Source organism: Festucalex cinctus, chromosome 3 (genome assembly GCF_051991245.1).
Source record: "Festucalex cinctus isolate MCC-2025b chromosome 3, RoL_Fcin_1.0, whole genome shotgun sequence".
Classification (NCBI taxonomy): Eukaryota; Metazoa; Chordata; class Actinopteri; order Syngnathiformes; family Syngnathidae; genus Festucalex; species Festucalex cinctus.
In genome coordinates, this window is record NC_135413.1 from 22430590 (window position 1) to 22443633 (window position 13044).

General features: G+C 39.8%; 1 long non-coding RNA gene across 1 annotated transcript in view; it reads left to right on the plus strand.

The window, feature by feature from the left end:
- LOC144016078 (uncharacterized) overlaps positions 1 to 13044 on the plus strand; it is a 71512-nt gene that overhangs the window by 28619 nt on the left and 29849 nt on the right. Inside the window, exon 6 of the long non-coding RNA XR_013282840.1 lies at positions 1950 to 2058. This is a non-coding gene — a long non-coding RNA (uncharacterized LOC144016078). The remainder of the gene's footprint in view (positions 1 to 1949; positions 2059 to 13044) is intronic.

The following is a 13044-nucleotide window of genomic DNA, read 5'->3' on the forward strand; positions in this document are numbered from 1 at the left end:
TGACTCTAATATTGATAATATATTAGTAATGTTCGATACAACTTTTTTTTCAGACTAATACCACTACTGTATTAATTTTTGATACATAAAAAAATAATAAAATAAAACCTGGCAGACAATTTAAAAGAAATATCTATATTGTGACATTATTGGCAATTTTCTATTCTTATCTCTAATTTCTAGCTCATCGTCATAAAACAGCCACAAGAGAGCAACCTTACTGGTATCAGCTGCCGTCACGAGTACCGATGCATGGAAATAAGGCCTGGCATCATCCCAATATATTACCTGATATCAGGACTCAGTCGCCCTTCCCTAGTATTAACAATGAATACATTCATAATTAATATTTTGGCACCCTTAACATTTGCTTATATTGACATTAATATTACAGTGTTCCCTCAGCTCAGTTTTTCACTGGTGATGCATTCCAAGCATCAGCTTCCCCCCCACCCTTGTGTATGGCACAGTTAATATTTTAAGTAACATTTTACATTTTATTAGAGTAAATTTTTCACTGAGTTACTTTTCGTTTTGATTTGTGTTCAGTTTTCCCATCAGCAACCTGTTTTAATGATTGAAAAATAAAGCTGCTGCTTCAGGGAGAAAAAGAAAAAAAAAAAAGAAAGATCAGCCCTATTAATTAGTGTAAGCTGTGACCCCTTTCAGACGGGGCATGCTCAACTGTGTGCTTGCAGACATGCTCAAATGATCTTCCTTCAACACGCGTGCGGCGCATGACGATCTGAGGCTATTGAGCATGCCTGGGCACCCCCGGTGGGGGAGGAGCTTGACCCCGTCCATTTTGATTGCAGAGTAAAGAGCTCGACAGGAAATCTTTTCCCCAAGGAATGAAGTCTCAAGTCTGTAAGAGCAAAGAGCAGCTGGCAGGAGCCCAGAGCGAAGATCAAGTTGAAGTTAGCTCCAAGTGTGAGAGGACGATTCTCGCCGCCGCTCTCCCTGCCATTTAACAGCACACCAGATTCTCTCACTTCAGAAGCCAATTAGCAAACTCGAAAGTGTAGTGGGAATAAGGCACATTCTAATGTTATGATTAAAATAATATACAGTAGTCCCCCCTCCATCATGTGGTTTATGTTCAGACATTAAGTCAAATTCACAATAAAGAAATATCCTATTTAAATACTCCATACACATAACATTCAATAATTTTAAACAAAAACTAGGCTGTGCTGAAATACAGTACTGTACTTTCAAATTTAGTTGCAAACTAAACAAACGTGTACCGATCCCTCTGTGTGTTTCCAGTAAACAGACTAACTTTCCGAACTAACTTAACTCATCTTAGAATATACATCAATAATCATGCCTAATGATTGACATTCTAAAACATTTCTGTAGGTGTAAAAAGCAGGATTACACTGGATAACATTCAATAATTTTCAACAAAAACTAGACTGTGCTGAAATACAGTACTTCCATTTTTGATCATTCCAAAAGTGGAATTACACCCAAAATAAACCAAAGTTAGACCAAAATAGAGTTATTAACTGCCCCCCCCCAGTTGGAACCCGCAATGGAGAAGAGTTTACTGTATCTACTCCTTCGGTTCCCATCGACTGACAGAGATGTTCCATGCTTGATGAAAACAAATAACTCTAAACCTAGAGACATAATTCATAAAGTAATATTCCGAAGGCTCATTTTGCAGATCCCTAGCCAACATTCTGCTCAGTAGCTGAACGACACCCAGTGACACACTGTCGCTTATTCTCACAGTCAATTTCAAGTGCCGAGGTGCCGCACGTTGATGTATGCGTATCCTCTCACATACTGCAGTTAAATTACCAGTGAAGAGGCCCGAAGAGCCGCGCTCTCTGGCTCTCGCTGCCTCGTCCTCCCATCTTGCGAATTAAGTCTCACATCACCTTTGATTAAAAAAAAAAAAAAAACTAATTCAGGGAAGGTTTATCATCGTTTCTTTACAGTGAATTCGAAGAGGGCAGCTCCCATATCAACACTTACGCACTAGCGCCTTCTGTATCATTACCTCTGCCAAGGAGATGATGGGATTCCTCATCTGCAGACATGATTCTAGTAAGTATTTCAGTTGAGTTCTTTAAGTTATCATTTCAGAGGTTAAGTCATAATCCTCAAATGTCAACAGATGGCAGTACTGGGAGTCCTTGATTTACATCGGAGTGCCGTTCCTATGCTAGCGATGTAGCCCGAATTTCGACTTAAGTTGAAGTCAATATCTATGTCAAAATAATTTGCATTAGCTTTCTTCTTCTTTGGGGCAATGATGTGGGGAAAAAAAAGAGGACAACAAAGCCAAAGATACTCCCACAAGTGTACAAGCGCTAGCACTAGCTAACGACTAAATAGTGGACGAGGGGAAAACACTGCGGACTATATGGTGGACGAGGAGCCAAAATGGCGGACGGGGCGTAGACAGTGCTACCTAACTCTGACATTAATTTGGTAATCAAAGTTATCTTTTAAGCACTTATTGTCTGTCATTCCCATAGCTGCGCTGAAAGTTAACATATAATGCTCGGTGTTTACAAAAACTTCCATACACTCCGTTTACATAATTTTTGTGCTCGTTTGTAGCATCATGACTGACACATTTAGATTTGTGGAAACTTGGATGAAGCATAAATGGAGAAGTAAATCATAAATCAGTTCCATGATCTTTCACGTGACACATCGAGGCCACCGTGACCTTATTTTTTTTGTTTTTTGCACGAGACCATCCTCAAACTTTTCTTTAACCTCAATATTTCACCCAAGTTTTCATTTATGATGAATCTAAAGCGTTAAATCTGGAGCACATTCATTAATCGAATTGAGATGTGGCCCCGTAGTGAATGTGCATAAAAGCACACACCTTGTGCTTTTGGGGCCATGCCATCTGTTCCCCTGGTGGGACATAATATGTTCGTACTTGCTTACTTGCTACTAAACCTAATGGGCTGTTGAAGCAAGTGGTACACTGCCTATTGTTTCTCCCGTGACACAGATGGAAAGCAGGTACATGTTGTGCCTACCTCAGAATCCAATGTACTTTTGAAGGAGGATCTGTCAAATGAAGAGGTGATGTCCCAATTTGGCATGGGCAGAATACCGATTTGGTTTGAAAGAGTCAAGGTTTCAATACTCCACAGTACTGTCTATCATCGGAAATGAGCTCTTTGAGGGAATATTTAAGCAGGGCGCAATATGATTGGCTGCTTGCAAAGTTGAGTAAATGAGCCACCTCTTTGAAGTTAATTGACTCCAATTAACTTTTTTCTCTTTTTCGGTGTGTAACAGAGGAGCAGGGAGCAAGAAGGCATATTGCAAACACAAGTGACTTTTTGTTCTGATTAACGTGCATTTTCCTATATATATATATATATATAAAAAAGTGTGAGTGGGTACTAGTTAGCCTCAAGGATATCATGAGTAGCCCACGTCTGTTCTAAAAATAGCTCACCAGTGACACTGTGACTTACTAAGAAGAATTAAAACAAAAGAAGAATGTTAACATTATTTAAACTTAACATGATACATGTTCCTGTTCTAAATATTATATTGTATTTTAAAAAATGAAATAGATTGCGTTCAATTGTTGTTTTTTTACACAAATACGTATATATATATATATATATATATATGTATGTATGTATGTGTATATATATATATATATATATATATATATATATATATATATATATATATATATATATATATATATATATATATATATATATATATATATATATATATATATGTGTGTGTGTGTGTATATTTGTGGAGTTAATTTTAGAGCTGTAATTTTAATCCTGTTGATACCACTAATATCGGTCCATGCGTAGTCCTAATTTAGGCCATTGTCTTTACATGTCATCTTTGGTATAATTAAAGACATAAAAAAAAAGAAGAAGAGATTCCACCACCCTTTGATATCAACTAACATTTTTCCACAAGCAAATCTTTTTTTGCAAAATCCTTAAAAGTTTACTTGGCACATCCGCCAACCAATACTGAAAAGAAAGTCATTTTCCATAATGCTTCCTATGTTTATTTCCCATGTGGCATTTTGTTGGTAAAAATTATTTGAATGAATTGCAAGATTTTGTACAAAAAGTAAATGGTGAAATGATTACTTGATAATATGATTAAAATTTTATGAACATGTAAATCAAAAGAAGTCGCAAAGAAACTTTGGTGGCCATGTGGAAACAATCCTTTTTCATAATCATTTATTAGCTATAAAACAGGAGTACTTGATCCGAACTCAAGATTATATTACGTAATAATTAAGGCTTCTCTCACATCAGACCATCATAAATCTTTCTGTATTATTACCACACAGTTAACTGTTTCACTCTTGTGATAATGACGGCGCACACTGGCCCAATATCATAAACCCTTCAGTTAATACGGCAGTAAATATGAGAGGAGCATTTTCGCCCTCTTTTATTAATTATACGATGATGGAATCTGACAGAGATGCTCAGCGGTGGGCCGGCAACATATTATTATCGCTACTGTCATGAAACTTCTCTCTTTGGCTGTCAAATCGATTCTTTCGTCTTCAGCAGGACAACATCAATTTCATTCAACGTCTAATCGTTAGTACCTCACGCTGGCAATTATGAGACGAGCCCGAGTAAAATAATGACCGAATTAATATCAGAAGAGAAGATATGAAGTGATGATTTGTGAGAAGATCTTCAAAAGGAATTAAGATAATATCTTTGTCTTTAGTTCTGGCAAGGTAGGGATAAATGATCCCTTGATGGCTCGCTTAATTAGAATAACTGAATTCCCACTTGTTCGCACATATGGAAATTGCTATAAGATTTTTTTTTATCCCATTCTGTGCATGCACATAATGATAACAACTGCCATTATCATTATGTTGATAAAAGCTTCCGCCTCTTAACACTGGCCAGTTTCACAGAGACGAGAGGCATGGAAGGGAACGTTTTGTTAATTGGACGTGGAGTGCTGCTAACAATAAGCTATGCATGGCGAGATTTGCCTGCAAGAGCCCCGGCCGGGCTCAGGATTCGCTCCAAGAGGAGTTATAATTGGCCCTAAGATGAGGAGCTCAAGCCAGCTGTAAGCATTCAGACTGTGACAGTGGACTCGTATTCGCTTCTCCGCCGTGAAAATGAGCTCAAGATTCACAGCCTCGGGAGACATAATACATCACAGCCTACAATAATGGTTAATTTGAAATCATGTAGCACCCCTCACTCTCTCTCTTGCCATCTTCCCCTTCTAGTTCACCCCCCTCTCCCCCCACATCGCTCTGAAATAACCCATTCATCCTAAAAATGTTTTTCATCTTTTGCTGCCTCCACCCCCAGCCCACCCCCGCACACCATTAGTCCCATCCCTCCATGCTCTAACGACCAAATGCATTTCCTCGATTTTTCTCTGTAGCGACCATTATTATCCCGGAGCTAATGTTTTAAATTCAATTGCGGCAATCCATATCCAGGCCAAATTACTGTCTCCCGTTTTAAGCGGGGATTCCCAACACAAGAAAGCACGTCTGCGGAGCAAAGATAAAAGCAGCTGGCTCAACGTATATGCAATAATTCCTCACACAACGCCGCGTTTGTTTGTCTAGTCACACAAAATGCATCAACAATGCTCAACCTCCTCCACCAGCATTTGAACACACTAAAGCCAATGAGCTTCTGAGCAACCTCATTCAAATACATTAAAGGAGAAGTCGATCCAAAATTTTCTGTGAATATAACTAAGCAGCAAAATCCATCCATTTTATCCATCTCAGGGGCGGCCATTTTGCCACTTGCAGTCAACCGGAAATGACATCACAGTTGCTCAGATGGCCAAATGTGATGTCATTTTCAACATGTGACCAAATGGCTGCCCAAAATGGACGAACAATGCCGCTTACCCGGCAGTAGGAATTGGAATCGAAAACCAGTTCTTGTTTGGAACCAGTTCCTTCTGTTTCAATTCCTTGGCATTGTTTGCCATTTTTATAAACGGTTTCCTTATCGATTCCAGTCGGGCCGAATGACGTCATCATGCATGTTTACTATGTGTGCAGGCATCCTCCACCCTATCTGAAAGGGTGTTCTCCCCAACGGCAGACACCATAAGTCCAGAAAGATCTTGTATCCTTCCTGAAAAAGCAAATGTGCTTATTTTCTGCAAAATAATTGTTTACAGATTTGCATAATGCACAATTCACAGTTGGAGTTCAGTTAATTGTATTGCCACAATCTGGATTGTATTTTGTAAATTTATACAGAAAAATATATTTTTTAATTTATATTTATTTTCCAAACTTTTTTGTTTGTTTGTTTTTCTGGGGACGCCATAGCACCCCAACGAGATGATTGTTGGCCTATTAAGGCCTCTCCTTTGGGTGTGTGAGTTCATGTTATAAAACATAAAACAAAGTGGATATCAATCCACCTGTTAATTCTGCTTTAAGAAAAGGAATTGATAAAGAATCGCATCATTAATTAAACAATCGATAATGGAATGGGAATCATAAAAATCTTATTAATTCCCATCCCTACTCGGCAGCTACTGGCGGCCATCTTACGTTGCCACTCTGTAAACTTGCCTAACTTCAATACATTGATTTCTCTGCAGCTTTTTCACATAATTTTCTGTCTCCATTGTGAAAATGTCACCGTGTATGGCACATGTTTGTACCAATAAGTCTGGGAGAAACGCTACATGCTCATTTTATCGCTAAGTGTGTTTAATTTTCTCTAATATGATATGACTGAGTGCTACTCAAAAATTCATCTGGATCATGTTATCAGAGCAATCAAATGAAAGTAAAGCCCATCACTAATAAATAAGTGTTTTTAGCTGGAAAAAAACAACAGAATTTGCCAGTAACAGTAGTCAGATTTCCATCCAAATGTTTAGAAATTTTAAACCGAATTGAGTTGTGAAAATGTGCAAAACGGATACACGACTAATGCCCCTTTCCGCCCGTTCTTTTTTTTGTGAATATGAACCACGAGATGATGTTGAAGTGAGAGGTACATAATTCACCAACGGAACTTTGGAACGATGGGGAGTTCCGGGTGGGAATGTTGGGTTTAACGGACTGAACGGAAGTAGTTTGACTTGTTGGCTTTCCTCACGTAGAAAGAATCGTGTTTCTTCGTCTCCCCAAACATGTCTTACTTTATCATCCGCCATTTATTGTGACAACAAACGTGCGTGTGACGTAGTATCGATCAAAACGTATATCCGGTCTAGTCGCTTATTCGCAATAGCTGTTTCCATAGCCAAAATGTGCAAGTTCCTTTTGTCGATACGCTTCAAAATCACACCCCCTCCAAGCATAAAAACTTTTTTTTGCGAATTTTAGGCCCTTTTTTTTTTTTTTTTTTTTTTTTTTTTTTTTTTTTTTTTTTTTTTTTGAATTTCTGCCTTTTCCATTCAGTTTCTTTTTTGCAATTCTTGAAAATTCAAATAAAAAGAGGTGGATGGAAACCCAACTAATGGCAGTTGCGAGGGCCTATTTATTGCTTGTCCATATATAAATCTTGAGATGGATAAAAACAAGTGGATTTTGCCACTTAATTCATATTCCACAAATGCAATACAGTATTAATCAAAATGTCATGTTTAGACTAGTGGGGCTGCATGGAACATATTGTAAAGAAAATGTTTGTGTTGACTTCCCCTTTAACAAAAGTGCCCACACACACGACCTGTATTGCTCTTTCCAGCTGTAGGAAAACTGCAACTAAGGCTATTAATGTTTCACAACATAGCGTATCTATGTCTGTGTCTGCTTTTTCTTCCCCAAGCCCGCACCGCCAGAGGGAACGCGTGGGAGGGGGTTTGTGGAAGGTTGGGTGTTGAGACACGGACAATATTTCCCCCATCTCCCATGCCTCACCGCTTCACTGCTCGCCAGACTCAATCACATGTGCGCTGTGCTTTCATGAATTAATAACAGGCACTTTGGAGGCCAGGCGGGAACATGGTGACCACATGCTGATGGAAGTTTAATGAGCAGCGCGGGGACTGCGCTGCCATGGCACCGGTGGGTCTCCCGGCGCAATAGGCCATGTCCCCGGCCCTCCCCGCAGAGGCGCGGTGTTTGGGCTCTCATTACCTAGATAAATATATCTGCCCCATGGATCGGCCCCGCAGGCCCCCCGCTTCTTCCTCCTCCCACCCCAGGGATGATATCACGGCCCTGATTACTGTGGCTTGCCCTTGGGACGAATGGCTGGCCTGGAATCACAAGAACACAAACATCAGTCTGCGTTCAGCTCTCTGCTAAATATCAGGCGTGACAGCAGCTGAGCCAGAGCGTGACACGGGTTCAGGGTGGTCCAGCCTCAGATCAGCCGGCTTCATTGCGTTTCCAAATGACAATTACCTGAATTGGATAACATTTAGATGCAGGCAATGACACACGGTCATTACAGAGGTTAGTTAGTATAGCTAACCGTGGAATACCCTCCCTCACCTTCTATTCTCTCCTTGCACTCCTGTTCTTTCCAGTTTTCTACACATGCTCTCAGGGGACGGTCCACTGATGAGCCTCTGAGATGCAACACGCTCATTGATTTAAGAGCCAGCGCACACATTGATTGGAGATGGCCGAGGTAGCGGGGCACGGAGCTTCCTGTCTGTCTTAATGACTAGATCAAATGCATCACACCTCGTCAACTGCCCGCTCCGATATTGATTACGCTCCAGACCAAATCCAATCATTTCAAGTCAAATGTATTCTGTGATCCTTCTTTACTTTCATTCGTAAGGCTGTGATCCTCCATTTGCAGCAAATAACAGTGAAGATTTGACTCAAACAAACACAAGTCCCTGCTGGTAAAGGATGGCTGACTATATTCCCCCCCGTTTACAGTAATATCAATACATTTATAAGAGATTCCAATATCGGTATCAGTGCTGATAACGTGCCTCTATATACTCATAAAAACAACACTGGACACCACTTTGCCATATCGTATGTTTAAGCGACTTCAATTGGCTGGCAACCAGTCTAGGGTGTACCCCGCCTCCTGCCCAAAGCCAGCTGAGATAGGCTCCAGCACCCCCCGCGACCCTTGTGAGGAATAAGCGGTCAAGAAAATGGATGGATGGATGTTTAAGCTAACTCAGAGGGTCGTCTTGCAAAAGTCCGCTAGCGAAATGCTAACGCATAATGCAAAACTCTATAGACAGGCTAACGAATAGCATCAGTGTTGCAGTATAAACCTTTAAATGATAAATATTAACACAACATAAACACCACAACAACATATACAGAAGTTACAGGAATGTAAATACATTTATAAGAGATACCAATATCTGTATCAGTGCTGATAATGTGCCTCTATACTCATAAAAACAACACTGGATACCACTTTACCATATTATATGTTTAAGCTAACTCAGAGGGTCGTCTTGCAAAAGTCCGCTAGCGAACTGCTAACACACAACGCAAAACTCTCGAGGCAGGCTAACGAATAGTATCAGTGTTGCAGTATAAACCTTTAAATGATAAATATTAACACAACAGAAACACAACAACATATACAGAAAGATGACAACAATACTCAAAAGCATATATTCATTACTGTACTCTGAAAAATGAGTTACATTACTTTAGCTTTGGCATACCATTCTTCTTTGTGGTCATCAAATTTGTGTGCTCAAATCACTGCCCCCTAGGAGGCCACGATGTGAATAACAGAAGCTTATATACTGTACAAGAAGTGTTATTTTGGTGTGAAATGTATTTCATGTTCAAGGGTAGTTATAATAGCTAATACCCTAGCAACAAAAGTGAGTAGACCCCTAAGTGAAAATGCCCAAATTGAGCAGAGTTGCGTCATGTGGCTCATTCGTGTTACAAGGTCTTGTGTGATCAGGGAGCAGGTGCGTTAAAATGCATTTTCATCAATTTGTACTCATAACACTGTCTAAGAGAATGTGGTATAAGTGCTTTCCTATTTTAAATATATTAAATATAAATATATATGAATTCATATTGAATATATCAGCGTTCGCCTGTACTGCAGTTCAAATGGCTCAAAGGAATGATCCGCAAAGCTAGCCCACTGCTAGCATTAGCTGCTAGTTGCCATCTGATGGGTCAGTTGCTGTCAATTGTTACCTAAGTGAAGCTGCAGATTTATATGGTTATTAGTGTATGTTTGAAGTTACATTTATGGATTATTTATACTTACACATGTGAGACAGTTATGTCATGATAACACTTTTAAATGTGCGGCCGCATCTGCTTAGACTTATAATAAAATGTTTTATGATGGCTGATGACAGTCTGACACTGGAATGGCTCATTTCAATTTTATGGGTCAACCAGTGTTTCAGAATAATTTATTTGTACCTTTACAGCTCTACTCTGGTGCTATTTGATATTTATGCTCCTGATAATACACATTTGAACATTTCACAGTAGTTAGACAAGACTTAGAAGTGAAAAACGCATGAACGAGTGTATCAGCAGACAAAGTGCCGCAGTGTCAGATTATTCCAAATTCTCCAGCGGAAACAAGACACCCACGACAAGCATTAATGTAAAAGTGGGGTGTTTGTGCATTTGTATTCAAAGTGCAACTCCTGGCTTTTGGAAGCAGATGTAATATGCACATGTAATGAAATGGTAGAACCTCTTTGAATTCCCCACGCCGGGTTGCCGTCCTTTTCCGCCGTCTTGCACCTCTTGCTCTCATGTTTATATAACAGCGTAGTCTCAATCATTCTCTCCAGCTGGTTGAAGGTTACTCGGGGCAAGAGGGGTAACAAATGTGCTCGGCGCGCCATCTGAGAGCGAGCAGGCTGAAGGCTGGATAATGGCCTGTCATAATGGACAATATAGGCAGAACCCTCCTGAGACCAGGAAACCAAAGAACAAGTAGGCTGAATTATTCATGGTTACCATGGCGGCCCACACAGCTGCATTGCATTAGGCTCTTCATTAGCCGCGGCGCATTCGACAAAAAGCTTGAAACTAAAATACGAGCAATATTTCCCATTGAGGGAGCACATTATCATAAGCTCTCAAGGGGGTTTATTCCTGCTTAAATGCGCCTGAGTGCTGACCTTCGTCACCACGGTAATAATGTGGTAGGGATTAAAATGTGATTCCATCCACGACAAGAGCTTCTCATTCTAAAGATGGCTGCACTGTGACAGCTTGGGCTGCTCTGACATTGCAGTCATTTCCCACTAATAAGACACTTAACACGGGGCCCCTCTCGCCTCTCTTGTCTCTCTGAACGCTGCAATGAGGTAGACACAAGTAGGATGGAAAATTGCTCTCCGGGTTCTATTTGCTTTCCAGCTAGGTGCAAATGCATCTGTCAGTCACATTATATAAATGAGATCATGCCGAGTGTGGTGGAAGAACAGAAGATGCCGTTGTTTTCACCACTAAACAGTGCGTGAGTCCAAATGTCACTGCTGATTCTTTTGACATTTTAATGTAATATTCCAAATCGAGAATTTTTGGCATAGCTGTGAAACATCTAGATAATCGAGTTAAATTTGTTAGTCTGCAACAGATGGGCGTGATTAATTGATTATCAATAACTATCTGGAATTTGATAGCTATGTTATGCTTATTCATTCGTTGTCGTCAAATGTGAGGCTAATCACTGTTTAAAAAAAAAAAAAAAAGTAACATTTACTTGAAGAAGCCAAGTAAAGTGTTTTCACTTAAAAATTCCAAGTACATTTTACTAATTTATTTAAACATGCGCTTTTTGAATTTCTGAGTGAAAATAACTTGACTAGAGTTTTTCAAGTCTTTTTTTTTTTTTTTTTTTTCCTTTTGTTTTTCAGTCAGCCTGTGCAGCAGCCAGCGGCACAATTTAAGACCATTCAGTCCAAATTAAATTAAAATAGGTCAGGTTGCAAGGCGATATGCAGTGCTGGTCTGACAGTCACAAGATTCTGTTTGTCTCACTTACAACCCAGCACGTCGCGTAACTCAGTTAGTGCCGATTTAGAGCAATTTCATATTTTTAATTCAATTGAAACAAGGCAGTCAATGTGTTGCTGTGAAGATAACCACAAATTGCGATATGAAAAAAATGTAACCGTGGAAAAAAAGGTTTCTGCCATCGTTATCCGTTTCGAATGTACCGAGTAATGCAATCAAAAGGCATAGCCATGAACTTTTTAATTCTGTTGACGCTAGAAAAAATGTAACTTGATTTATTATCAGGATGATGGTGGTTGCAATTAATGTCGTAGTATAAAATACTAGTTGTCTAAATACATTCTGTCAGGCTGATTGGTCACTACCTTCCACGACCAATACCACGAATTAAAGACGACAACAAATCTAGTTGGTGGGCAAGTATGTTGATTTTCAGGGGCTTGCTTGAATTCAGGCAGGTGGTATTTAACACCAAGACAGATGTTTGATCTAATATCATAAACGGGAGCCTGACACATACACACCTACGCATTCACTTTCATGCATACTGCATGACAAGTAGAAACGCATCACCTCGAAGCAGCCAGTTATACACGCATGACCTTTCATGCATAAACAACTGCTCGCATGCAGACATCACACACACAGGATCCAATTTCAGCATTGATTATCTCCACTGAAACAGGAGCGCTTATTAAGAAGTCAATACATTGTCATCCTAGTGGAGATTGTTCCCCGAGAGTGACGATATTGATCCATTCATGTGCTTACTGGTCATCGACCCAGTCAATAAATCTCCCAAGCCCCCCGCAGACGGATATCTTTGATATCATCTAAACATATGTTGAAATTGAGTTATCATTTTTGGTGGCTAGAGAAATTTTTTTAGGCAATTATGTTGTTGTTGTTGGCTATTTAAATGCATTCGAACAAAAATGTTGACTCCACAATAACAGTTCCCTGCATCTGTAATTTTGTGACATAAAAGGTGGGTTAGGTCAATGAAGTGCCCACTAAAGGCCCAGGTGTGAACTCGCACACACAACACCATCACCAAATTTCCGATCCTGCCTGATCAGGGGAAAAAGGAGTCTTTAATGTAATCATAACACATTTGGGCATCCACCTTCCGCAAACAAACCTCTCGCAAC